The following is a 25,454-nucleotide window of genomic DNA, read 5'->3' as shown; positions in this document are numbered from 1 at the left end:
AGACTTGTTAGGGGGAAATGCATTTTGAAGTTTTGGGGATGTGTGGGAGCCAAAGGACCCTTGCTGGAGGTCAGCTGCGGCTCCCAGGGCGCTTTGAGGATGAGGGGAGGGCAGCAAGGAGAGCGGGGACGCTGCGCCCGGGGCCAGCACTGCGTGGGAGCAAATCCCACTGGAATTGCTCCCAGGCCCCTGGCCCTGGCAATTAGGGACGGGTTCTCTGAAGGGCCCGAGCAACCTGACAGCAGATGTGAGCACGCCTGCACTCGGCTCTCCCAACCCCCTCTTGCAATCCTGGCCCCATGTTCTGGTGGCTTCATTACTTGGCCTGCCATGGGCGCCTCTGGGGCACGGCCAGCGGCTGCACCGGGCGATGCTCAGCTCGCCCTGGGGCCACCTGGCTTTGGAAGCAGCCGGAGGTCACCGTACTGCTGGACTCACCTGGGAGCCCGAACTCTGACGGGCTGCTTTCAGCTACTGCTTTTTAACCATTTGTGTGCTTCCATCCTCAAGTGATGTTCTCGTTACCACCGCCGGGATGCCCCTGCCAAGCTGTGTTCAGGGTTTGGAATCGCTACGGGGAGCTGCGCACCGGGGCCACGTACGCGTGCTGGCTCACCCTGCCGGCACTGCCAGGTGGGCTCCGTGCTGCTGCGTGCAGCAGAACCAGGCCCCCTGACCCTTCTGAAAGCCCTACATGGTTTCTTGTTCACTTCAGCAACACTTTGCTGTGTTGTGGTGTCCTGCTGAAGGCCCGAATGAAGCTGTTACCCGTGCCATTATTGCAATGTATTAATGTTTCAGACGTACTCCTTCATTATTAATACAATTAACATCCTCAGCATCTACAGCCTTGGCCAGTATCCCATGCAAAAACGAACCTTGTGTTTTTCTCTTCTCCATCAAACTTATTGGAGGAGCTCGCAGCTCCGTCCCCAGCTTGTCACTGGGCCTGAGCACCCGCTGGGGAGGTTCAGAAGTTACGGAGCTTCCAAAGCCAATTACCACGGAAATGAAACCTGGGACAGCCCAGGTATGACAGCGCACAACAACAAACTGTTTTAGTGCAGAAGGGAGAAGGAGGAGACACCACCTGATGGAAAGGGACTGGGATGGAGAGCAAAAAGAAGGAAATGACTTTAGCCTAATTTTGGCCAAGTTTAAAACCTCTGTTCCCAAGTAAGAGTGAGATGAACTGGGGGACGCGATGCCGGTAAGAATTCAAAATTAGTTTTGGGTCTAGGGGATATCTCCCAGTCCAGTGAGCCTGTACTGTTCTGTCAGCCGCTGCTGTTAGCTGAGCTCCCAATGTAACTGATTACCAACTAGGAATTTATATTTCTTTTTTAAAAAACTACTTTGTAGAAAAAAAAATGCTCCTCAGAAATGTTTTTTTTTTTTTTTTTTTACTTTGGCTGCGCTTCCAGAGCTGCCCAGCCTCCTGGTGTGGTGGCACAGCCGCCTCCCTGCCTGGGCTGGGGGGCAAAGCCCGAGCCCCACTTCAGCCTGGGCAGGGCAGGAGCTCTGGCAGGGATCTCTTGCACCCCAAAACACGGAGAAGGGACTTCCACAGGCTCTCCCTCCCTTTTGGGAAGCTCTCCTTACTGAATTATTGGTGTCTCTGCACCCCACTGCTCAGAAGCTCTTTGAAAGGTTTCCTCTTTTTTCACGCACAGCAATTTTTAAACCTCGGAGTGCTTCCCTGCTGCTGGCCAGCCCGAGCCACCAGTGAGTGCCCTTGGGGGCCGAGGGAAGAGGAGCCCACTCAAATATACTCCAATCAAAACTGATTTAGCTTGGATGTGCCGACAGAGCAATGCTGCAGGCTGCGTGCTTCATGCTAGCTACCTCCTCCCAGCAATATACCGCGTCTGTAACAAACTCTCAATATAATTCTCAATCACTCTTGTTTGAGCTTCAGCAATTCAAACTGACAGCATTTCTCTGGCTGGGCTCCCTGGGAGATGCTCCTGGAGATGCTCCCACCCCCTGCTCTGATGTTGGATAAGCTTGAACCGGTGCAGAACTGGGCATCCAGGGGGGCTGGCACACGGTGTGCGAGGTGCAAGGCTGGCAGCACGGGCAGACGGCTCATGGTGCTGCCCGCCTGTGCCCCGGTAAACACCGACAGATCTCCAAGCTAACTCTCACATGCCTCGGACAGCTGGGAATGGGAAATCTATCAGGAGAGCACCAAGAGAGTCAGCTAATCTGTTAGTTAAATATTCCTGGGCAGCTAACCTCAAGGGCAAGTCTAAGGTTTGACCCCACCGTCCCGGTTTGCAGTCCAGATACCCTGTTCCTCTCAGCTCCATCTGTGTTCCTCCCCATACAAACCTCTATTTATTTATTAAACCTTGGAGACTTGGCCAGGTCCAGAGAGGAGGAGAAGACCTGTTCAGCAGCACAGCAGCATGCTGGCCAGGGTAGGAACCAACAGAATGACATCTGCCAGCTCCTGCCAGCAGGGCAGAGCTCTGTACATTCTGCAGCCACACGGCTAGCTCGGGGCAGGGATTCCCAAACCAATGCCTGTGCTTCTGCTCCTCGGGTCTCCCGTAGCTTCTCTAGACAGTAACCAGTTCTCTAGACAGTAGTCCTGCTGCAGCAGACTCCTGCTGATCCATCATTTTATTAATAGCATGATTACAGTATAAATATTTCATTCCGTGGTGTGTAGGAGGCTTCATTATGCCTCGGTATCTTTGTGTGCACATCTTCTTTAAATACAACTCTATTAAAACTTATGGCAAATGTGTCAGCTCCAGCTCTTTCAGTATTTCCTTTAATGCTTTCAGTATTTTCTCAAATGCTAATGTTAAATTCCACGCCAATTTATTCAGTGAATACAATCCACATCCATTTCTTTTATAATGGAGTCATACAAAAAGATGCAGTGAGAATTTAATGCAGATGGGAATTAAGTCTCTGAAAAAATGACTGTTGTTATTTTCCTACTTCATTTGCTGTGTAAGAAACAGCGTGGGAGCACTGGGTAGGTTTTCAGGGCAGTATTTGCACCTTTCAGTGTTTCACCAATACACCTGGCCACACACGTTTTTATTTTTCTCCGAGAACTAACCATGTCCTTAACACAAACATTATCAGCACTGCTCAGTGTTTTAATCCAGGACCAACCAGCAATACCAACAACCTGGTTGTATTACAGCTTGTATTACACCTTTAATACAAGCAAGTGCCACTCTTGTGGTTGTACTCCAGCCAGAGGCAGTGCAAAACACTTGTAAAGTGTTGTAAAGTTTTACCACCCCCAGGGTCTGCTAGCAGCTCACACGTTTATTCTTTGTTTTTACAGCTCTGATCTCAGCAGCTCTGTGGGTTTCTCAGTTTAAATAAATGATAAAATATTAAATTAGGACATCTCGGGTAGAGATTTAATATTCAGGTGAACACTGAGGAGAAATTTGAGCTCGAGTCACTTAAAAATTTTGCTTTGATTAGGGTTCAGTGATACCAGTGGTCTCCGAGCTGATTACAAGACCCACATTTACTTCCAAAGCAGCGGTTAATTAACAACAGCACCGAGCTTCTGGTTACAGCAAGGTGCATTTTCTACAGGGGCTGTTTAAACCTGCCTCAGAAGTGAAATCCCATGGCTTTGGGTGCGTGTACCCATGGCAGGAGCGTGCAAGATCAGGAGCGCAGAAGGGCAGCAGCCGCTGGGAGGCAGCGGCACCCGGCACCCAACCAAGCATTTCCGAGGGCGCTGCCGCATCCTGCACCCTGCAGGCAGGGAACGGGCTGCCCGGTGTGATGGAGAGACCTGACTCGGGTCCCCGCGAGTCAGGGACCCGCAGCACGCAGCGAGGTTCCCCAGCCTCCCACCCACCCGAAGCCATTCTGCCCTCATGGATCCGGCACAGAGGGCAGATAACAGCGGGCGCAGCATGCAGCCCGACCGCTGCCAGTAAAATGAATTAACGTGTGAAGGTGACCTTGAAGCCTCCTCGTGTAGAAACCTGTCACTGTTCCAGAGGAAGCATGAAATCGAGGTGCAGACAGACAGCTGCCAACGTGCTGGTTGCAGAAGTGCTCACGGGTTCTGCTGTCCTTCCTGAAGCTTTAGTCCAACTGGTACAGCACCCTGCTACGGCTTCCGAAGGGCCTCAGCTCCCTCAGCTGAAGGACAATGAGAGCCGGGCCAGAGCCAAACCAGCAAACACCGCGACCACCTTTTTGAACAAAAAAGCCCTATCTTAGCGCACAACAACATACAGATTGTCAAAAAAAAAACAGGATCTCTTTTTAATCTTTAACTTAAAGTAATGCGAAGCGCTCACCTGCCTGCTTTTATTTCAGCAAACCAACGTCGCAGTGGCTAAATCCCATGCCAGGCACGGTGCCACGCTCCCATCCCAAGGACTGGGTGCAGCTGGGCCACAATGCCCGACCTGGGGCTACTGCCATTCATTTGTGAAGCTGCCTGGTAGCGTTCGTACATCAATCACCTCCACTTTCTGTTTCTAACTATAACAGTTTCATACTTAGCTCTGTTTACATCATTCAGAAACCCACTGAAAAGCCTCTTCTGCACATACTTTATTGACCCATTTAGCATCTACAGCTGCTGGTGTCATAGAATCGAGTTACCCACCAGCATTACTGATGAGCTGCTGATAGCACTCTGCTATCACCCAGCCAGCCAGTTAACTTAATATTTAACCTGCATATTCAAAATATGTATTCAACCCTAATCGATCGATAGCTTGAAGACAGATACAACTTCAGCTTTCTGATTAGAGAAAACACTGCAAGAAACTGCAAGAAACAAAGCATTTCACAACAATGAAAGTAGCAATTGCACTTTCCTTCCAAAGGATAAAGGCAAACAGGCTTAAGGGTGGAAATAGTTCTTTATGTATGATTGGTAGATATTGTTATTTAAATTGTGGAAGTTCACGCTTCAAACACCTAGAGTGAATCCTAATGCAAAAGAAACAACATAAAGCATCCAATATTGCCTACAAGTAGGTCGGCTCCCCCAGAGCTGATAATTAGTTGTTCAAAGCACTCGGCGTTTGATTTAGGTTTGTCCAGTTTATGGCAGAAGTCCAAAGACTGCTGGAAGCTGTGGTACCGTGTGGTACCGTGGAGGCCCTGCCCTGGCCCAGGGAATCTGGGAAACTGAGTCTGTCCCGCGAGACGGGAACTCAGGGCGTGCTGGTGCTGGGGACAAACCACCGAGGAGCTGAGAATCCTCTGGTTTGGGAACTCTCACCAAATATATACCCCAAAGTCTTGGGGTACTTTTAAACTGGTAACAAAACCAGGGCTACAGAAATATCCTGGGCACCACAGCCTTTGTGTTGCTTCCAGATCTGCTACAAGTTCCTGGTGGTTCAATTTTACCAGCGAATCCAAAACTCTGCTTCCTTTTTGCAGGAACCAAACCTTATACTCACTGCTCACTCAAACAGCAACTTCAGCTGGCGCCATGTCAGACCACACTCATTAAGACCTCAAGAAAGGTTATCCATTACTGGAGGAAAACAACAGATTTGTTTAGAGCCACTGTTCTGAAAGACGTCTTACATGTGAAGGCAGCCTGTTACATTTGCAGCATTTCCCTTTTATCGTAGCCCTGAACAGAACTGTTAAGAAATGAAGATGCAACCTGCTGCTTGATAAGCAGGCTTAGCAGAAAGCTTCCTAGCTTGTCCTAAGTGTTGGAAGCACTCAGTTCTCTACAGCATTTTCCATTAAGCTTGCTTAGCCAGAAGACCTTTTCAAAGCGACTCAGTGGTGCATTTCAGCCTTCTCCCTTCTCTTTGCAGAAATTAGAGCTGTAAATTGAGCTGTGCAAGATATTAAAGTATGCTCTCTGCAGCTTAGCAGGTCACAGAAATTCACATCCCAGGCTCGCACACCACACAGTAATTGAACCGCCACAGCCCCGGGCATTTTCCAACTGCTCAAAGCAAGGCTCAAGCGGAGCGCCTGGTTCTGTACCTCTGCAGGAATGACAAGGCTGCACCCACCAGGCTGCTAGAGATGACTTATGGAGATAGATTAAAAAAATAAATATTTATAACTTGACTCAGGAAAAGGTGTTAACTACCCATTTATATTGAAAGGGCAAGGAGGCAGAGAAAGTGCTGTAAGGATTTACGGTGCGTAACTAAAAATGCAGAGAAGCTGTGCCAAAGGAAAGCAGGGGTCTGATCCTGGCTTTCATACGCAGGCAGGGCTCCAGCTCAGACCCACAGAATGGCACTGCCGGAGTACTCTGTATTTGAGCTAATGAAGATTTCCTGAAATATTCAGTGAAGTCTGCACCCACTGATGAGGGACATAAAAATGCACTTCACTGAGATCATTCACTGTCTGAGAGCGCTTTCGAAAGTCTGACTCACCTCTCCTTGTCTTGTGCCACTCTGCGCGAGGCACACTGAAATGTGGGAGCGTGCGGTGGAGGCTCTCTGCTGCAGATGCCTGAACAAAATCCCAGGGAAACGAAAGACCTAATTCCATGCAGCAAGGCTCAACACACGTCCCTCCAGCGTGGGGGAAACCTGAATGCGGCGTTTGATCTTTTTTGGTACAGAGCGGTGAATGACACGGGGCCCCTAGAACATTCTCTATGAACATCAGATGAAAAGTGTGCAAACACTGTCAGCAACCCTGCTTTACACACATCTTACAGAGGAACTGGGCTGTAGTTTGCTGTGCCAACTGCTGGCACGGGGCTGCAGGGAAAAAGAGGCTATCAGTCTCCCAGAAAGAATGCACTAACTAGGCTGGATTATTTTTAGGTCCTAGGAGACCGCAAATAACTAAGATATTCGGTACTAAATAATAACTCCTTATGATGACTACTTTTTTTCTAATGACAGCTGTCCAATTTCTTAACACACAGAAGGCAAATCATGTCTTCAGAGTTCAGAAGTTGACAAGAAATTAACTTCTAAGCTAAAGGCATGAGAGAAGCAAATCATTCAGGGCTTCCTCACTCTCGCGCTCTCCCTGGGGGTTACTCTGAGCAGCCACATTTGTGGCTCAGAGGCAGCTCTCAGGAGTGAACAAGGAGATGTGAGGAAGCACTGAAACCCTCATTATTGGCACAAACTCCTGTCACAAACACAAGCACCTGGGGGCTTAGACAAACCTTCCCCATCACACCACCGCAGGCTGGGATCTCTTTGCTACCCCCGTTCACAAGGAGATTTCTTCTTCCTCACAGCCCCTGTGCTGCCGCCTCGGCCTCCCAGCACCGCTCGGGGTGCACACACTGCTGCCTGCTGGTGGGCCAGGCCCCAGCTCCACCGAGGTGCCCCAGCACCTCCAAGGTGCCCCAGCTCCACCAAGGTGCCCCACCTTCAGGTTCCCCACATCCCACGGGGGAACTGTGTAACACCACCCGTTTTCCTAAAGTTGTCCTTAGCACAGCAGTTGTCACTGAAAGAACACACAGTATTTATTTAATTCAAAACAGACACCAAAATCAGACAGGATGAAGGTGACAGGAAAGGAAAGAACTAAATCTGATTTTCTCATTTCTAAAACCAAACTCAACAGGCTTCAGAGAGCCGATGGACTCGCAACCCTTGTGTAACCTAGCAGCACTGGGCTAGACGCAGGACAGGGCACTGCTGGGACTCTCCAGCCTCGCTTTTATGCCACACAGTGGGTGACACATTTACCTTCAAGCTCCCCCGCTTCGTCATGGACTGATTAACTTGAATTCTAACACAAAGCCCACTTTCTCCTCCCAAAGCAGTGGTTGGCCTCACATCTCTAGCGGCACTAATACCTGTCTGATAGGCCACTTCCTGGCCTTGGCTAAATTACAGACAAACTGTTAACTCTTTTAAATCTTCCTTAACTCTGTTAAATCTCCTTTTGCATTTGGTGAGGCAAAGTTTAGTGCTTCCATACACGGTGCTTATAGTTAAGGCACATATCAACAACAAAACCTTCCTGAAGCACCTACGAATGTCAATGTGCAAGGCTCGTTGACACTTCTCATCTCAGACTAAATCCAACAGTAGAAGATCACTTCTAGTGATCTCCATCAGATACATACAGACATCCAGAGGATCTAGGAAAAACTGTAAAGAATAAGGAAATCATGTTTTGTCACCATGTTGGACCACAGCGGCAATTCATTCACCTGTTAATGGCTCTAACGAAGGAGGAGAGACAAACATCACGGGGCTATAGGCAGGGCTGCACACTGCAGTACCAGAGGGAGATGCTTACAGAAGAAACGAGTTACCAATGGGGTACCTGAACTCACAGAAGACAATATGCTGCACCATGGAAAAGAATAGATGCATTGTCATTTAGGGCCTTATCCACAAGAAAAGACAAATTTTAAGGAGATCGAAGAAGATGTTTTGCCAGACAGGCTGCCGTATGGCCATGCTTTCCAGGTGCAAGGCACAACACTTTTCTCGGTGTGCAGCATTTGTCTGTTCACTGCTACATATTTTCCCCATGGCAAAATATTGCGTTTATTGAGAGCACACCACTGGTGAGCCAGACACTGCTAACAGCGGCATGAGCGCACGTGCAGCTGTGCCTCAGTGTTTTCCACTTCTACTGGAAGTGACACTATGACCGAACCAGAACGCAGATGGGCAGTAATGGGATCGTTTCCAAACATCGCCGATATCCATTGGATGTAAGGATGTTGCCACGCAGGAGACAGTGGCACCAAGATCTTTTGTCTTACATACTCTATTTCCCACCTTTTTAGAGATAATTTCAGACTTAGAGATGCTGAAAAAGATCTGAAATACAGGAACCTTCCCAAAGCAAAGCTGAGCTAGCAGGATGAGGAGGTCTAACAAACCAGAGACCACCTGATGTAGTATTTCTGGAGGGAATCTAAACTTGCTGTCAGGAAGGAAGGCACTGTCACAAGGAGCTGGCAGGGTCTGCATTCCTATTATGGCTTAACTTCAGGAGATGGTGTTGCACCAGCACCATGGCATGCCCATCTGCTCTCCTCAGAAGACTAGCAATGGTGCTGAGAACTAAATAAATGTCATCCCAGTATAGGAAGTCTGTTTCCCCTCACAAACTCTGGTGTAGCGTTAGTCCCCTTGTGAATGGGACTGAAGTTCTCTAAAACCTGTCCAGTGCTTGAGGAGGACACAGGTATTTACAACTGTACCTCACAACAGACATCAGAACAAAACAGATTTGTTTCTGAGTTTGGCAAGAACTGAGCTGTGTCTGTCTTCATGACGTGGCATTTCATACACGTGTGTGCACTGAGAAGTTATTTTGAAAGCCTGTGTATTCCCCAATACAGAAATGACTGCTGAGCATTCAGCTTACACCTCAGGGAAGAAAACGTTTGAAGAACAGATGGTAAAATGGGGTTCCAACAGAAAGTTCCAATTTTTTACATAAATTACTTAACAGAAATCTTAAGAATAACTTGCTTTGTCTTTCAGACACTTGTTATTGCCAGACCCATGTTGTGGTGGGATAGCAGTGGCTATCTGGGAACCCTGACGTACGTACCTCTGACCGTCATCGGTACAAACATACAGAGAGAAGGAGAAAAATGATTTCAGGGAGAATTCTTTTGTCAGGATGTTTCTATTTATTTTTTTATTTGTGACACAAGGAACACATTGTTACTATAGAATCACAGAACGGTTTGTGTTGGAGGGGACCTTAAAGCCCATCTAATTCCACCCCTCTGCCATGGCAGGGACACCTCCCACAGCCCAGGCTGCCCCCAGCCCCATCCAGCCTGGCCTTGGGCACTGCCAGGAATAGGGCACCCCCAGCTCCCTGGGCCAAGGCCTCACCACCCTCAGAGTAAAGAATTTCTTCCTTATATCTTATCTAAACCTACCTTCTTTCAGTTTAAAGCCATTCCCATTTGTTCTTTCTCTACACCCCCGACAAGGAGTCTCCCCCAGCTCTCCTGCAGGGCCCTGGGCGCACTGGAAGGCCGCTGTAAGGGCCTCCCAGGAAAAGGAGCATTGAGAAATAATGCAAAGCAATGCAAGATAGGAACAAGTCTCCAGAAAACAAAACCAAACAAAACATTACCACCAAAAAAGTGCCCTGTTTTTCTCCTACACAGTCTATTTCACACCAAACTTAAGCCATTTAACTGCAAAGCATTAAGCATCTCTACTTTGTGTGGAAAGGCATTTGGTTCCAGATACGAGATTTTGTTGCACGTGAGATAAGCTTCTTTAGCAGCTACTGAAGTGCAGCTGAAAACCAAAAGTAGCCTGAGGTTTCCTCTCTCTTTTTTTTTTTTTCTTTTTCTTTGCTAAAGTTGGTTACTTTATATTTCAGTGGAAGGTTAAAGGGCAAAGCATTTCCACTGCCGCATTACTGCTGAGGCACTCCCTCAGTGGGTATCGGAGTGGCCTCCTAGGAAGGCCCTGGGGAGCTGACTGGCATTTCAAGGGCCAGAATGGCTGAGCCTGCTCAGAGATTTCAAGTACTCTGTTCTTCAGCATCTTGCATCATTCTGGTGCTTTCAAGACCAAGCCTACCAAATACATAAATCTATAGTAGGAAAAGCATGAAATCCTGACTCTGTGGCTAAAGCTGAGCGAACAATTCTATTTCATATTTCCTCTGATTCAAAATCAGAGAAGTGTACAGGCATGAACGCGAGCACTGTCTCCAATCCTGTGGGTACCTGAAGACCTGTAGTAAAAGGAAAAGCGCTCAACACTTGCAGTACACAGGGCTACGGCTACATCACCACTGAGCAGCAAAATTCTCTTTATGAATAAATATAGCCTTTATAAATACTGCTTTGATATTAAACAGAAGAAATCAACTTACTCATTTTCCATACAAAAATTACATCTCTAAAGTAGGAATCTACCTCACCTCTTCTCTCCGCTAAATTCAGCCTTGTAGCTTTCCCACTGCTGATATCCCAAGAACCTGCTGGATCGAGTCTCATCTCAAGCCTCTCCTGCCTACATTTATCCAGGAACAATAGGTTCTGACTTGTTCCCTTTCTTACTGAAACAATGACAGTGAGGATTTTGCCATCAACGTACAGGTGTAAAGGACAAACTAAAGGCTGTCACAGCAGATTTCAGAGTGCAATACCGCAATCGATCCTCAGAGCACAGCCTGGCAGCTGAACTGGGGTAATGCTTCCCAGAACAATTTGCTTTCCCACAAAGGAATCCCACGTACTTGGGATGCTCCTTGTTTCAAGGCCTATCAAGGCCTAAACCTACAGAGCAGCTTTCTACTGACACCACACGAAGGAGTTACTGCTGAAGATGGCTGCCAACCCCAGTCTTCTGTTTTTCAGGATTCAGTTTGCTTAAGGCAGAATATTTTTCTTTGTATGCTAAAGGTTAGCCCGAGGGCAGCAAAGGAATACTGCTCTTCTTGAGAGGCGTACAGAAGAGGAATGTTTTTTAAAATGAAATTCTAAACCCTATTAAATTCTGCCATGGTGCTGATTTCTGAGATATACGGGGGTAAACAATAGCTACATTTGGACAGCATTTTCGAAAGCAGTCATTTTTACCTTAACTCCTAAACCCCTCAGCATCATTTTGGCAGTCAATGTAAGGACCATATTGCATGCTGTGACCTGAATATTAATTCTGACTCCAGTGGCTCTACAGAAGGTTATTTTTTGGTGCATTTCTTTAAATCTGAGCTTCTTTCCAAAATGCCACTTATAACTTAGATTACACCAGATGTTTATTTTTAAGGCATTATTTTTGATTTATCGGTATTCATAGTCACATCTATTAACTTCTGACATGCTTACATCTAAAAAGCCTTGGAAGAGGCATTTATACATTTCAAACAGAAATGCTGAAACACAAGCCTGCCTTTTATTGCAATGAGACATGATGGATGGCTCTTTCACATCTAACCCCTCTCCCACGAATAGTTCCAGAGTGCCTTAAAATATGAGGAAATACTACACGGCCTTGTTACACTACAGCATATTTTTCCCATTGATAATGTGCAATGTGCCTGATTCATAGTGATCCTTATCAGTCTTGGAGGCAATGAATAAATTGATTAAAGTACGTGGGGACTGCTCCTTGTGCACAACTCCCCGGGCAGAGTGACAAGGGCATCTAAGGAGTGCCGAGGGGGAGAACAGTTGGGTACCAAAGGCAGGGTTCAGTATGTTGTGTAAGAAAAGGCACAGAAAGGTTCTGCCTGGAATGAGAGAACCAGTGGTACATATGTACTTTACAGGCTGATAAACTGCTGCAGAGGAAAAGAATCTGCTAACCCAGGATTTGGAAACCTTTTCTTAAACCAAAAGTGGAAAGTTGGAATCAAAAGGCTTGGAAAGAGTTGAACTCAAAGGGAAACATTTCTTTGGTGAATCGTTTATTCTATAACGAGGGCAGAGAGTAAGCTAAGGTGTGACACTGGTAGCCAGAAGGTGTTCAAAACTGGATGTGAATGCATATTGAGGAAGTTACACCTAATACATCTAAAGCAACAGGTGAGCACAACCAAAGCCATACTAATCTTTGAGAAGAAAAAAATTACAAATACAGTAGCTGTTACAAAACTATGGGTCATTCAGAGACAGAAATATAGCATATATGAATCTAGTGACACATTTTGTCATAAAATCTTGTCTTCACTCCAGAAGTGAGGCATTCACTAGCAGGGGAAAATATTCCCTTGTTATCTCATCCTTAAAATGGTAGCGGTGATATATCTGAAAAGGACACGTGGCCCCTTCTATCAGTTGATAAAAAAATAGTTAAAAAATCTTAACATCAGTCAGCAGAAGTGGAAAGGAAAGGAAAAAAGACCAGCATGAAGAAGTTCGTATAGAATATTTCTGTTTGATCTGAGCAGCAATTGAGATGAGATAACCAAACGCATAAAATCCAGAGTGGTGCAGAACTAATCGATGAACTCGAGGACAGTGAGAAGCTTTTACACGTGTCCAGCTGAAGTATTAAAAAATCTGTATTTGGAAAGTGAACACATTTAAGATTCAAAATGACTGCAAGAGAACTTGCACTGGGCACCGCTTTCTGTATATTGACCATCAGGAACTGCCCTGCTAACTAGCACTGTGATATGAACAGATACTACAGCATGGGTGTGCCTAAATGCTGCAACAAGGTTTTTGTTGCTGGAATACAAAATAGGAATCAAAGATTTGGACAACATTGTTTGAGCATCTAAAGAAGCCAAGACAACACTTCAAAAGAAAGCCAACACCTGAATTTGATGAGAGATGAATTTAACTGTTCCTGGAGATAATGGGAGAAGAAAAGAAAGGAAAAAAAATTCAAAGAAAATCATTTTCAACTCTGACACAATAAACACAACAACATCTCAACAAAGTCCGCTCATTCCGATGCAAGGAAGCCTGCAAGGTCAAGGTTTCTTACTGCTAGCAGGAGTTGTCACAGAGCAAGGCTTAGGTAGGAAGCAAAACATGCCAGTTCAACAGCTGCATCTTACTGATGCAAGATCCTATTGCCAGCTGATTAATAAAAGACAACCAGTTCTGAACGTTTCACAAAGTAAGCTTTTCAGCATGTGACCTGTTAACTTGGCTCTGTTCAAGAGGAATCTGAAATTTGTACCATCTAAGCTGACATAACTAGAGAAGCCTGAACTAGAGATCACTGAAAAAAATATTATAAAAAGCTATATTACCCTTTGTGGTATCAGTAACTTGAATATTTCATATTATCTCCACCCACTCTTGGTTTAGGAATGAACTGGAGAAGCAGCAGCATGCATAATTCTCACAAACATGCATTTGTTATGTGGCATTCACATCTGACATAAGAAAGATCTCTTTGTGTCTGCAATCTATATGGATCTGCAGTTATGTTCTCCATTCCAGTTCCATTTTCATTTACAGCATTAGAGCTCAGAAATAAAGACAACACTCTGACCTTGTTAACAGGCTCCGACAGCTTAAAGAAGGCTTACTTTGTTCAGTTACATTCCCACACTGCACAGTTCCAACAGACCAGTCCAGACTTACCTGCAAGAAAACAGAACACAAATGTTTAAGTTTGAAACTTAGCAAAAATCTGTCACTAAGAAGTGAAAACATATAATGGATCCCTGAAAAACGTCACAGTCATTACAGCTGAAATAACTTTTTGCAGTATGATGAATTATTTGACTGTACCTTTTTCCTAGCCTTTAGATCATTAAGATAGCTTTTCCTCAATAATTTCTTGATAATCCTGATAATTTAATTATAAAAGGTTGCACTGTCAGAGTGTAAAATATAACATGTTAACTTTCTTTTGATTACAGAGTACTCTTTTGTCTCTTAATAGTCTTGCTCCCTTCCTCAGCTTCCCTTCCCTGCTGCTTCACAATGCAACACAGCACTCCAGCACTGCTTAAAACAACGTGACTGGGACAAGCAGATGGGGAAAGATTCTTTTTGTGCACTATTAATCAAGCTGTTACACAGAAGAAAGGTAACGAGCCCCCAGCCACATGGCCAACTTCTTTTCCTACAGTGGAAGCACGTGTTTGGACCTCAAACCATGCAGTGGAGTCAGCTGAGCTTCTACAGCAATACAGTGTATCTGTCTCCTGACAGTTTTCTTTACAGGGGACTTGGACAGAAAATGCCTGAGGAAGTATTTTCTCCTGTTGCACTCATTGCTGGTGAGCAGGGACGCTGCCCCACTGTGGGCAGCGGGAGGTGTCAGGGGCTGCCACGCAGGGGACAGCAATCCTGTCACCGAAACGGGAAGGGACAGGTAGTCCGAGTGCTCCTCTGCTGCAAACTCAGAGAGAGCTCCTGAAACAAAATGCCTTCAGGCTCAGCACTCTGCCCCTGAGATTTTATTACGGCCCCACACACCCGGTGCTCGGTACGTGGGAAAGCAGCAGTGACCCTGCTTGCCAGGTACGTGATGCTGTGCGCCCCAGGGACGTTGTCACTCCTCACTGCTTTTTGTTTTCACTGCTTTAGCCGAGCGTGGAAAATGTGCCGTCATCAGGGAGGAGGTGAGAAGGAAGATCTGCTGCTACGGCTGCCTTCCTCAGGAGCAGAACCACGGCTCTGCGGGATGCCTGCTTGCAGGAGCCTGGAGAAGAGACCCAGCGAACCCCAGGGTCCTCCTGCACAGGGTATGTCGGGCTGCTCCATCCCTTATTGCAAATAGCAAACTCCTGCTGAGCTGTGAGAGGAGGAGCAAGGCAAACTCCGGGAATCTTAAAGTTAAGGGACATCTCTGTGCTGTGCTAGAGCCAGTAACGCATTTCAAAGGAGTTGGTCTAAAGCCAAGTCAAAAGTTGGTGGCTTAAAGTGAAGCATCTCAGCTACTGCCTTTCCATGCTAGAATCACAGTGCAAACATGGGCACCTCCTCATTTGGCGTAACCCGGGGCTGCTGGAACAACTGCATTAAAAATCTACTTTCTGTTTTTCCTTTATTACCTTTGCACAGAGAGCCTCCCAAAACCATGCCTAGTGAAATGATTTCTTATATAAGATTTTAAGGCAAAGAATCCAACACTGTGATCTGAATTTCTGAACAGTAGGGCCAATCAGACCCATGCTGATATTTGGCTGTGTGCTCTTCTTCTATGGAGAAGAGATCAACTTAATGTAAGAGAAGCCCATACCACCTGACGTGACTTTGTCCATCTTCATTAAACACTTTGTTTCACATTCTCTTGTGCACTTCTACAGCATTTTTCCTTCATTAGACTCTTCAGGAATGACAAGATACATGGACTTGGCAGCTGACACTAAATAAGAGATATTTGGTGATTTTGCTTATGATACCAAAAGTAGGTATTATCTGCCATCTTCTGAAAAGGAAAATGTAAACACTGTAAGCTCAAGAAGAATTTAATGGCACAACAAGTTTCTTCCCAAGTTCCTGCTGTGCATCTTCTCACCATTGTTTCACAGCCTATGTGGCCCTATTCTGGTTGGCAGCTGCTACACAATTCACGTTTCTGTTATTTCCATTTATATTGACACAGAAAGCAACATCTGCACAAGAATTCATGAAGTAAAGGATTTCTTGGCGAATGGGGCAAAAGCATAAGTACATGCACATCATTCCAGCAAAAGAAGCTCATGGAGGACGTTGTGGTTGGAAGGATTCTTAGAGTCAGGGAGAAGCAAATAGGAAATGATGGCTTTATACCTCTCTGCTAGAGGCTCAAGAAATAAAAATAAGATGGAATAATAACAGGCTAAGCTTTGCACCTCCACTTGGTGATAACTCATTGTTTCTCCCATTATAAGAGTTTAAATCTTCATCTAGACACTATATGTATATATTTATATAGAAATAAAATGGACTGGAAAATAGCTAACTTCATTCACCACTGAACAGAACCTGGTACAAGGAGGCTCTGCCAGTGTTGTCTAGACAAACACCGAGTAATAACCACAGCAGGTTATGTTTATTGAGACACGATACTCTTTTCACCAGATGGACATTTGATTATGAATATTATGGAAAAGGACATCTGCATCAGCTCATATTAAAAGTGAAATATATCTAGAGATAATTCAAAAAGCACTGGAAATGCTTCCCTAATGTTTTGCAATAGCCTTGTGCAATTTAGGGCATTTAGCTCTATTTAAAGGGATATAGAAGGACTTTGGGTTAAAACACAGCTTACTGATAGACTCTAAGAAAGATGTAATGCTGATAGTGGAGATTTTGGAAAATTAAAACCATGAATTTCCACATTATCTGAAAAAAAAAATATGCTATCAGAAGTGTCTGAAATAATCTGTCCCTTAGAAGGTGCCAAATCCAGGATATTCCAGCGCACATACCGCACCCTACAGCCCAGTACCGCCACGTGCCGGGGGTCTCCGTGTCCGCAGGGACCCCCCAGACATGGCCAACCTCCAGCAGCCACCCAAGGCCCGCGGCGTGCGGAGCCCTGCCTGCCGGCTGGCCTAGCGGAGACTTGCCACCGATGCGACCCAGACCAAGAAGTCCCTGGAAGGAAAATCCAAGGCAGGACTAAAAGGGATCTTACCCCCACCTGGTGGCTTTCTCGTAACTGTCAAGAAACAACAGCAGAGCCAGCAGTCAGCCTTAGCCTGGAAACAGCGTTGTCTCCAAGCTGGATTTCAGTCTTAACAGAAGGGAAACGCGCTAGTTATCAAACCCTGGCAATTCGTTGCAGGCACAGGGTAAGCCCCCTCAGATTCCCGGGGTCCGGCCGTAATGAGGACGTTTCCGTCTGTTAAGCAGAAGAGCGCGGTGGCGGCGCTCCTTGCAGCACCGCTCGGGCCGTGCGCAGCGCCCAGCGCCCCGCTCCGCGGCGGGGACGGGCTGAGCGCGGGGCCATGGCAGGAGCCTGCTGCCCTCTGCCGGCCCGCGTCGTGCGAGCAGAAACCGGCCGCCAGCGCCCGCCGCCCAGGAGTGAAAGTAACACATCGCACGAGGAAACAGAAAAAAAGGTGCTAATGATACAAATTTGGGTTTATCCCTACAAGGAATTTTCCTTTCCTGGGAATTTTCCTTTCCTGACTCCACTTCGTGCTGAACTGACTTTGCACGTTAACGCCCCAAATTTCAAAGGGACTCCAAGGGCAATCTTACAACAACCTTACGTCATTGTACAAATAGGTTTTCATACTTGTGTGCAATCCTTGAGAAATCTGGTCTTCCTACAGCAATTTGCATTTGCATCCAACCCTCAACACATGCACAACAAATAAGCCTCAGCACATGATGGCGAGCTCGCACAAGGATGAGAGGGGCTCCAGCACACGTGCTGCTCCGTGCTGGCTGGAGCAGGAGCAGAGGCAGCCCCAGCAGGAGCAGAGGGTGACATTCACCGCCAGCACCCTGCCAAGCTCCTCGGACAGGGTGCTGTGCCCCTGCACAGGCATAGCCAGCTACAGGTAGGAGCCAGAGGAAGGAACGCAGAAGCAGGAGCCACGGAAGCAGTAGGTAGGCCTCTTTTATTTCTTTTTCTTTATTTCCCCAACCCTCAGGCAAAGCAATCCCAGATAATGGCAGGCAAAGCTACACAGCAGAGAGCCCAGCTCCAGAGCAGCTCTGGGTGCCACCAAGCTGGAGCAGCCAAGGCTGGCTGGCCTGCAGCCCAGGGAGATGCTGGCTCCAGCCAAGAGCATCCTCTACGGCTTGTTTCATGCCACAGCCTTGCCAGGCTCAATGTCAAAGCATTTATAACTTTCATTCAAACGAAGTCAATGCATGTTAAAACATGCAAATATGGTCATAAGCATTCCATCTTATGTGCATTATTGAATTTCTGCCCTTAAATGTAATGACTGGCAATGGGGTGCTGGGAGGCGATAAGAACATCACAGTGCCTGTCCCAGCCCTGGAGCACCTCCTGGGCCACACTCATCCCTGTCCCTGCCCCTGGCAGGGATTTCAGCCAGATGCAGCCTCCTCCAGTGAGGACTGAAGGGCAATGGCCATGGAGAAGAAAGGACTGCGGTAAAAGATAAGAAGGGAACAGGGGAGGGTGCAATGAAATGTAGTGAGTGTTGGTTTGATGTGGCTGTATTCTAGATCAGGCTGCAAGGAGGTGGAAGGATATAGGAAGAAGATATGAAGCGCAGACTGCACAGAGAGATGTGCCAAGGGGCCCCTTGTGCCAGCAGCTAGCAGCACCCACAAGGTCCTTTACGGCTTTTGCTCCTCGTTCTCTTTTGTCTGGCACAGTGCTGGAGCGACATCCAAGTCAGGACCATTAAAAACATTCACTGGTCTCTTACTAGGGAATATCCTAAACACCATTTTTCTTTCCATGTGGCAAAGCAGAAGATTATGTGAGGTAAGAACAAGACAAAATGTTTAAGGATCACTCTTCCCTGCAGACCAATTGCTGCAAAACAAACAGACGCTGAACCTGAAGTCGAAGTACGGCAGCGTACTGCCTTCTGGCTGGGACCAGCTGCAGCAGGTGACTTGTCTTACCTTCTCACACAGCATGAAGCATACAAGCAGAGTCAGCAGTCACCCTGATAACTGTCAAAAATGATGGGCTCTGCATTGCTTAATACTGTCTCTTTGTGAAATCGCACCCGTAACACTCCAGCCTTCTTTCTGGTTTTGCACCCATGTTTAGAAGAGCAATGCACAAAGCAGCACGTCCTCAGACGCACACCCCCCCGGCACAGGGGAGCTGTCCTCAAGTCACGGTGCAATGGGTCGTTCTGGCAGCGGCACTGGGATACACACACACTGCATTTCACACTTCTTAGGAGGAAAGCAAGAAAAGTTTCTTCCGTAGCATAATCACTGTGCAGGTGCTTCTGAACAGCTTCTCTCCATTTATGACCAAAGGAACAATCTCATGGAGGAGATCACGACCCTGAAGCTAGAGCAGCTTTGCATTATAGGGTTGCTTTATGAAAAAACCCTGTAGCAATATAACATACCTTTCAGAGTAAATTACCAAACATTTGGCAGTGGCATAGGCAGGCACCAGATCTCCAAAGGAACAACAAATAGTAAACCTGTAGTAAACACATAACTATTTGGCCAGTGCTTTCTATTCCCCCTTCCATTTTCTTTGCATTTCCCAAGAAAACTTGTTATCCTGTGACTTATTCCTTTCACTCTTACATCTGCTAAGGATGGAAAGCTGTTACCTTAGATTTAGACAAACACAGTGAAGTGACATTTTAGTACCCGGTATGTGTAAATGCAAACCATGTTCAGCCACTGTGAGAAAGACTGAAGGCTGGGGATCAGCTGTAGTGGTAGGCGAGAAAGGAAGCAGACCCCAGCCCAAAAGCCCATCCCGGGGGGCCAGGGGCTGACCCTTTTGTCACAGCAGAGACATGTGGAGCTACTGTCAGTCTCCTGCAGGTTCCCCCCAAATCCTCTCCCCTGGCAGTTTCTGCCATCAGGTTAACAAGTCAGGGCCCCCAGGGCCCCTCTGCTGAGAGTAAGGCAGCAAGGATCACTCCCAGCAAACCCCAGCTCTTATGCAGCACAGCAAAGCAGCTTCCTCCGTGCCCGACTCCTTCGGAACTATCACTCAAAACTTGTAGGAAATGAGTACAATTTTGTCCATTATGTCTGCCTTCTAACACAGCTGATGAACCAAACAGCCTCAGTTTTCAGAGCACTCTCAGGGGTTGCAGGAATGGAGAAAAGGTACAGATGGTGTCACAAGAACACAGTTTATCTTAACGTTACTGATAGCCCACTGCACCGAAGATGAACTGTCATAGTGCAAATGCTATAGGATGGATTATATTCCACGTGGTTAATCCCATTTATTAAAGCATTCAGGAATGTGGCTATTTCCAGCTCTGTTCAGAGCACTCAAGGATATACGTAGCTCTCTGGCCGATGAGACCTAAGCACGTGTCTAATTACTGATGTGAGAAAGGTCTGGAGGTACTGCACTGATGGATATGGCACAAAACCCTAAGTGAAAGCAAAATCTTCTGAAAAGTGAGTGGCTAAATTGAACGAGCTACACCCCTTGTAGCTGCTAGGTCAGAACGTTTTGCAGGCTACTGACCCGTAACCTAACACATTTCAAACAAAGCCATACAGCTCCTATTTTTACGGCATGGAAGGCTCTCCTTAGTATTGCTTTCGTTCAACTGGCCCAACGCACAGGCCAAGTGTTTTCATTATCAGCCAATAATTTACAGCCAGTACAGAAACGAGTAATTGAAGACGGCAGTCCCTGGAAATCTCCAGGGACACTCCTTATCATTGTGCTGTGACAGTGGACAGGGGTGAAGGAGGAGGAACTAGACCCAAAGAGGTTCCCTATAAGCCGCAAGAAATCCATCTAGCTGAACCGTGCTTGCAACACCACTTTTATATCAACACCTAGAGCTTACAGTATGAACCTCTTTACAAAAGCACAAAGATGTGTTTGGGGAGCTCCAGAGATAAGCCCCTCAAGTTTTTGGCTGCACCAAAGAGTAGACGGAGAATGGCCAAAGCTCAAACACATGGTTTTCTGTTACTCTAGTCCTTGCCTTACAACATATGCTAACAGCAGCTTTTACAGAAGACCCAAACAACATGACTTTCTGTTGGAGGTGTAAGAAAAAGAGCTGAAAGTACATTTCAGCTAACCATTCCCAAACATATTTTTGCCAACAAGCAGCTGAGGGGACACAGGACACCAGCCACAGAGACTAGGGATGTAAACGTGTTACCTGATATTTTTTGGGTTGTTACTAAAAACATCTCTCAGATTAGGAACATTAAAAAAAACAACAGACAGAACTGTTTCCCTTACCCAGGTACCAAGCCCGGCACAACCCACAGGGATGTCTGTGCTGCTGAGAGACTGAGCAATCCTCCTCGGAGTACATTGCTCCCTGGGTTTGTGTAGGACTGGTAAAAAAAAGGCTTCATAAGCAGCTGGAGATTTCTTACCATGATTTTTTCATTTCCTGTGTTATCACAGGCAATTGGCATAGCAGCCGATAATCTTAACAGACTGAGAGAAACATTTTTGTAAAGAGACTCATGGGAACTAACTTATCTCCAGTGAATTCATTTCCATTTCCAGTTCTCTATAATCTCAAAGGCCATCTTCATTTCACACTCCTGTGTGGCTCAGACTATATGAAAAGTGTTCTGTCACAATAGCATCAAAATGAGAAAAAGTATTAAACCTCCTCTGCGGTACAGAGCTGCTTAAAGTTCAGCAGTTTGGAGTAAATGTGAAGTTCCTGGGGTTTTCTTTTCAAGTTACAGTGCACCAGCTAAATCCTTCCCTAATTTCTACTGTTTTGTTACAACCACATGACCTTCAAAGATCATCTAGTCCAACTGCCAGACCTCTTCAGGGCCCACCAAAACTGAAAGCACAATATTGGGGCATTATGCAAATGCCTCGTGAACGCCGATGGACATGGGGCACCAGCCACCTCCCTAGGAAGCCTGTTCCCATGTTTGACCACCCTCACGGCAAATAAGTGTTTCCTGCCGTCCATTCTGAACCCCTCCAGTGCAGCTTTGTGCCAGTTCCCCCTGTCCTAATGTCGTGGGTTCTCGTGGTAAGGGTTTGGTAGCAGGGTGCTGCAGGGGCGGCCTCTGTGAGCAGGGCCCAGCAGCTGCCCCATGGCACAGACAACCTGCTGCTGGCCAGAGCCAAGCCAGTAAGCGATGCTGGTTGGCATCACTGGGAGTATGTTTAAGAAAGGGTAAAAACAAACAAACAAACAAAAAACTTGTGTGCAACAGCAGCTGGGAGAGTGAGGGGTGAGAACCAGCCCTGCAGCAACCACGGTCAGTGCAGCAGGAGGGCAGGAGGAGCTCCAGGCAGGCAGCAGCAGTTCCCCTTGGGCCTGTGGAGAGGCCCCTGGCGGAGCAGGCTGTCCCCCTGCAGCCCATGGGTTCCACATGGAGCAGATCTCCACGCTGCAGCCCATGGAGGAGCCCCTGGTGGAGCAGGTGGATGTGGTCTGGAGGAGGCTGCGGCCCATGGAGAGCCCCCGCAGGAGCAGGCCCCGCGCCAGAGCTGCAGCCCGTGGAGAGGAGCCCCGCAGGAGCAGGAGGTCTGGGGGGAGCTGCTGCCCATGGGGGACCCGTGCTGGAGCAGTTTGCTCCTGGGGTATGGACCCCGTGGGACGGGGCCATGTGGGAGCAGTGTTGAGTGCCCAACCTTCTCATGTTCCCTGCCCTGCAAACTGCCCTGTCCCTGTTTGACAATGAAGAGCTGACAGATGTGAATCCTCCACATGACGATGAAGAGCCCAGGGAAGCAGATCCTCCAGAGGATGATGACAAGGCGATGGAAGTGGATCCTCCAGAGGATCATCAAGAGTAGCATGAGAAGTGGATTGTCCAGAGGAAGACCAAGAGCCCCTGGAGGTGGATCCTCTAGATGATGACTTTGAGCCCAGGGAGGTGGAGTCTCCAGATGACAACAAAGAGCCCAGGGAGGCAGACTCCCCAGAAAATGGCTATGTGGAGACTTGGAGGTGGACACTCTTGTGAATGGTACTGAACTTGTGGTTGGGGACAATCTGAATATGATGTCAAGGCAGAGGTGGCCCCTCCTATAAAGGATGGTGTGGAGGTCACCGAGGTGGTTCCTCTGGAAAATGATAATGCTGGGGGTGTAGAGGTGGCCCCTCCAGATGATGGAGTCAAAGGCACCTACCCTTGTGGCCTGTCCTGATGGCAGCAGGAGCCAAGGCAACCCCTCTGGATGACAGTGTTGAGGCTGCAAAAATGGCCCCTCCAGACAATAGCATCGAGGCTCTGGAAGTGGATAATCTTGAACATGATGTTGCAGCCATGGTTGTGGATAATCAGGAAAGCGATAGTGAGGTCACTGAGGTTGTCCCTTTGGAAAATGACAGTGTGGAGGTCACCAAGGTGGCCCCTCTGGAAAATGAGGGCATGGAGGCCACTGAGTTGGCTCCTCCAGCTGGTGGCTCTGAGCTTGCTGAGAGGGAGCAGAGCAAAAAGCCATCACACAGCATGGAGTGTGGAGGTGTGAGTGCAGCCAGCCAGAGCAGGTCTCTTGGCCATAACTAGACTTTAAGTTCTACAGTTGACCATACTTGCTTCAGTCTTTCTTCCCTGTCCTTCTTCCTTCTTTCCCTCCACTTGACCCCATCTCATGTTCTGGTTTTATCATTGTACCATGTTGCCTGTAGTCTACCCTATTTCTGAGACTCCGGAGCCTGAGAAGATTTGTATCTGATACATCATGGAAAACAACTACTGTACAATTTGGATGGCTCAGAACAGAAGCAGCCTGTGTATTCTGCAGCTATAGGGAAGAACACGCAGCAGCACAGTAGGAAATCCTATTCCCTTATCTTCAGCTGTGAAAAGTCAGTGAGGTCTTTTATACAGTTAATACATGGTTAGGGGGTAAAGTGTAAGAAATCAGACTGCAGGTACGACAGGCGCTATGCCTATTACACGTACTACTTGCTTACTCTGTATCCTTTTTGCCTACGAGCAAACTTAATAACTGCATACCTTACAAAAGACAGGATTCCAGCTCTTGAGATGAGATCCTTGCTCCCGAGAGGCACCAGCCCTCCAGAAGCATCAATGCTCAAGCCCACGCCCCCGCTGGCAGAGGCTTGGCAGAGACAAGCATTAGCCATTTCCACACAATTAAGTGATGGCTCCTACTTTTTATTATACTCTCCAATCTTTATGGTATGTTGTATGATGCAGCACTTACTATAGGTGATAAACCATTTATAAACGGGGAAAGGGTAGCATTTTTGTGCCCTTCTATGCATCCCAGCTTTGTTAGACAGCTTGTTTTTCAGTTAAGAGCCTACTGTGTTAGAAAGACCACAACTAACCCTTTGCTCCCTTAGGGGAGATGCATCCACACAGCACCAAGCACACGGAATACTCAAACTTGCTGATGTTGGCAGCTGAGATGACAGAACCGTTGCGTACAAGGAACGGCCCTTTGGTTGCCACTAGGGCTGACTCAGGCAGGTGGTTATCAGAAGCCATCACCGCACTGAAAGATCAATAACCTCGCCAGAAGGAGAGAACAGACATAGACTTGTGCAGCAGAACCCAAGGACATAAATAAAATGAAGACAGACTTATTTTGCAATATTGAACTTACACGTTCAGCTTGATTTGATGGTTGGGTAGTATCACCAGGGTTATGCGTTACAGAACAGAAGCAGCAGCCATCCCTACAGATGAGGTGACGGCTGCTGGTATACAACAGCATCAGCCCACGGGTGCATGGGCACCAGCTCTTTGGGCGAGTACCAGGCTGATACAGACAACAAGAGGCAGCTGGCTAGCTAAATTAGCAAAACAGCTGGTCCTGAGCACTTTCATTTAACTTATGTACATAAATTAAGAGCCAAAGATTCTCTTCCTCTCTGCTCTATTCTGAATTCATCTCACAGTAAGAATGCAACGTGGTTTTACAAGTGACAAAGCGCACAATACAAGGGGAGTAATTTGGATATCCTACCAGCATATTACAGCAGTCCACCCACAAAGCTGACTCTGGAGGGAAGGGACTTGCTACTCCCACTGTCATGAAAACATGAAATTCAAGTTCTTCTCTGCCCTGCGGGGATGGGGCCAGCATCGCTTCATGTTTTTCAAACCCACTCAAAATATCCAACACTGAAAAACTCACAGAAAAATAAAAGACATAAAAACACATACATGTTTAATAGCTTGGGGGCAATCTCATCTGTTTCTGATTGGTACTGTATTCAGCCGCCAATTCCAAGTTAAAAATAAAAATGAGTTGTGCCAATGGTTTCAATTTTGAAATGATGTTGACGGACAAACTGGCTCTCATTTAACTTATTTTAATTCTCTCCCCAAAGGTAGTGACTCCCCTACCCTGGCCTTTGTGAAATTTTGGTCAAACCAAAATCTTATTTATTGATGGTTTGCTTTGGCTAGTAGAATTTGAATCCGTGATTAGGTATCTCCTACCACAATATCACCTCTACAAAGCTGGTATTTTAACAGCAATCTGCCTCGCAGTATTTGTCCAAAGACCAGTGCATGCACGCTGATGCTCCATTAACAGCATTTCACAGAA

At 46.9% G+C, this 25,454-nt stretch overlaps 1 protein-coding gene and 1 long non-coding RNA gene across 5 annotated transcripts in view; both read right to left on the bottom strand.

Annotated features, from left to right (window-relative positions):
- KCNIP1 (potassium voltage-gated channel interacting protein 1) overlaps positions 1-25,454 on the bottom strand; it is a 376,470-nt gene that overhangs the window by 115,668 nt on the left and 235,348 nt on the right. Inside the window, exon 1 of one of the 4 annotated variants that reach the window (XM_035338446.1) lies at positions 13,872-13,940. The exons of the other annotated variants lie outside the window; for them this stretch is intronic. The gene's annotated coding sequence lies outside the window, so the exon portion shown is untranslated. Of the gene's footprint in view, positions 1-13,871; positions 13,941-25,454 lie in introns of those variants that run through there. 4 annotated transcript variants of the gene reach the window in all.
- Positions 3,818-25,144, bottom strand: LOC118173677. The gene is made up of 3 exons (XR_004754342.1): positions 24,504-25,144; positions 13,909-13,963; positions 3,818-4,190 (listed from the first exon to the last, which is right to left on the bottom strand). It is a non-coding gene; the product is annotated as an uncharacterized LOC118173677 (long non-coding RNA).

This window comes from Oxyura jamaicensis, chromosome 13 (assembly GCF_011077185.1).
Source record: "Oxyura jamaicensis isolate SHBP4307 breed ruddy duck chromosome 13, BPBGC_Ojam_1.0, whole genome shotgun sequence".
Classification (NCBI taxonomy): Eukaryota; Metazoa; Chordata; class Aves; order Anseriformes; family Anatidae; genus Oxyura; species Oxyura jamaicensis.
Note: the sequence above shows the minus strand (reverse complement) of the source record. Positions and strands in the feature narration are given on the sequence as shown.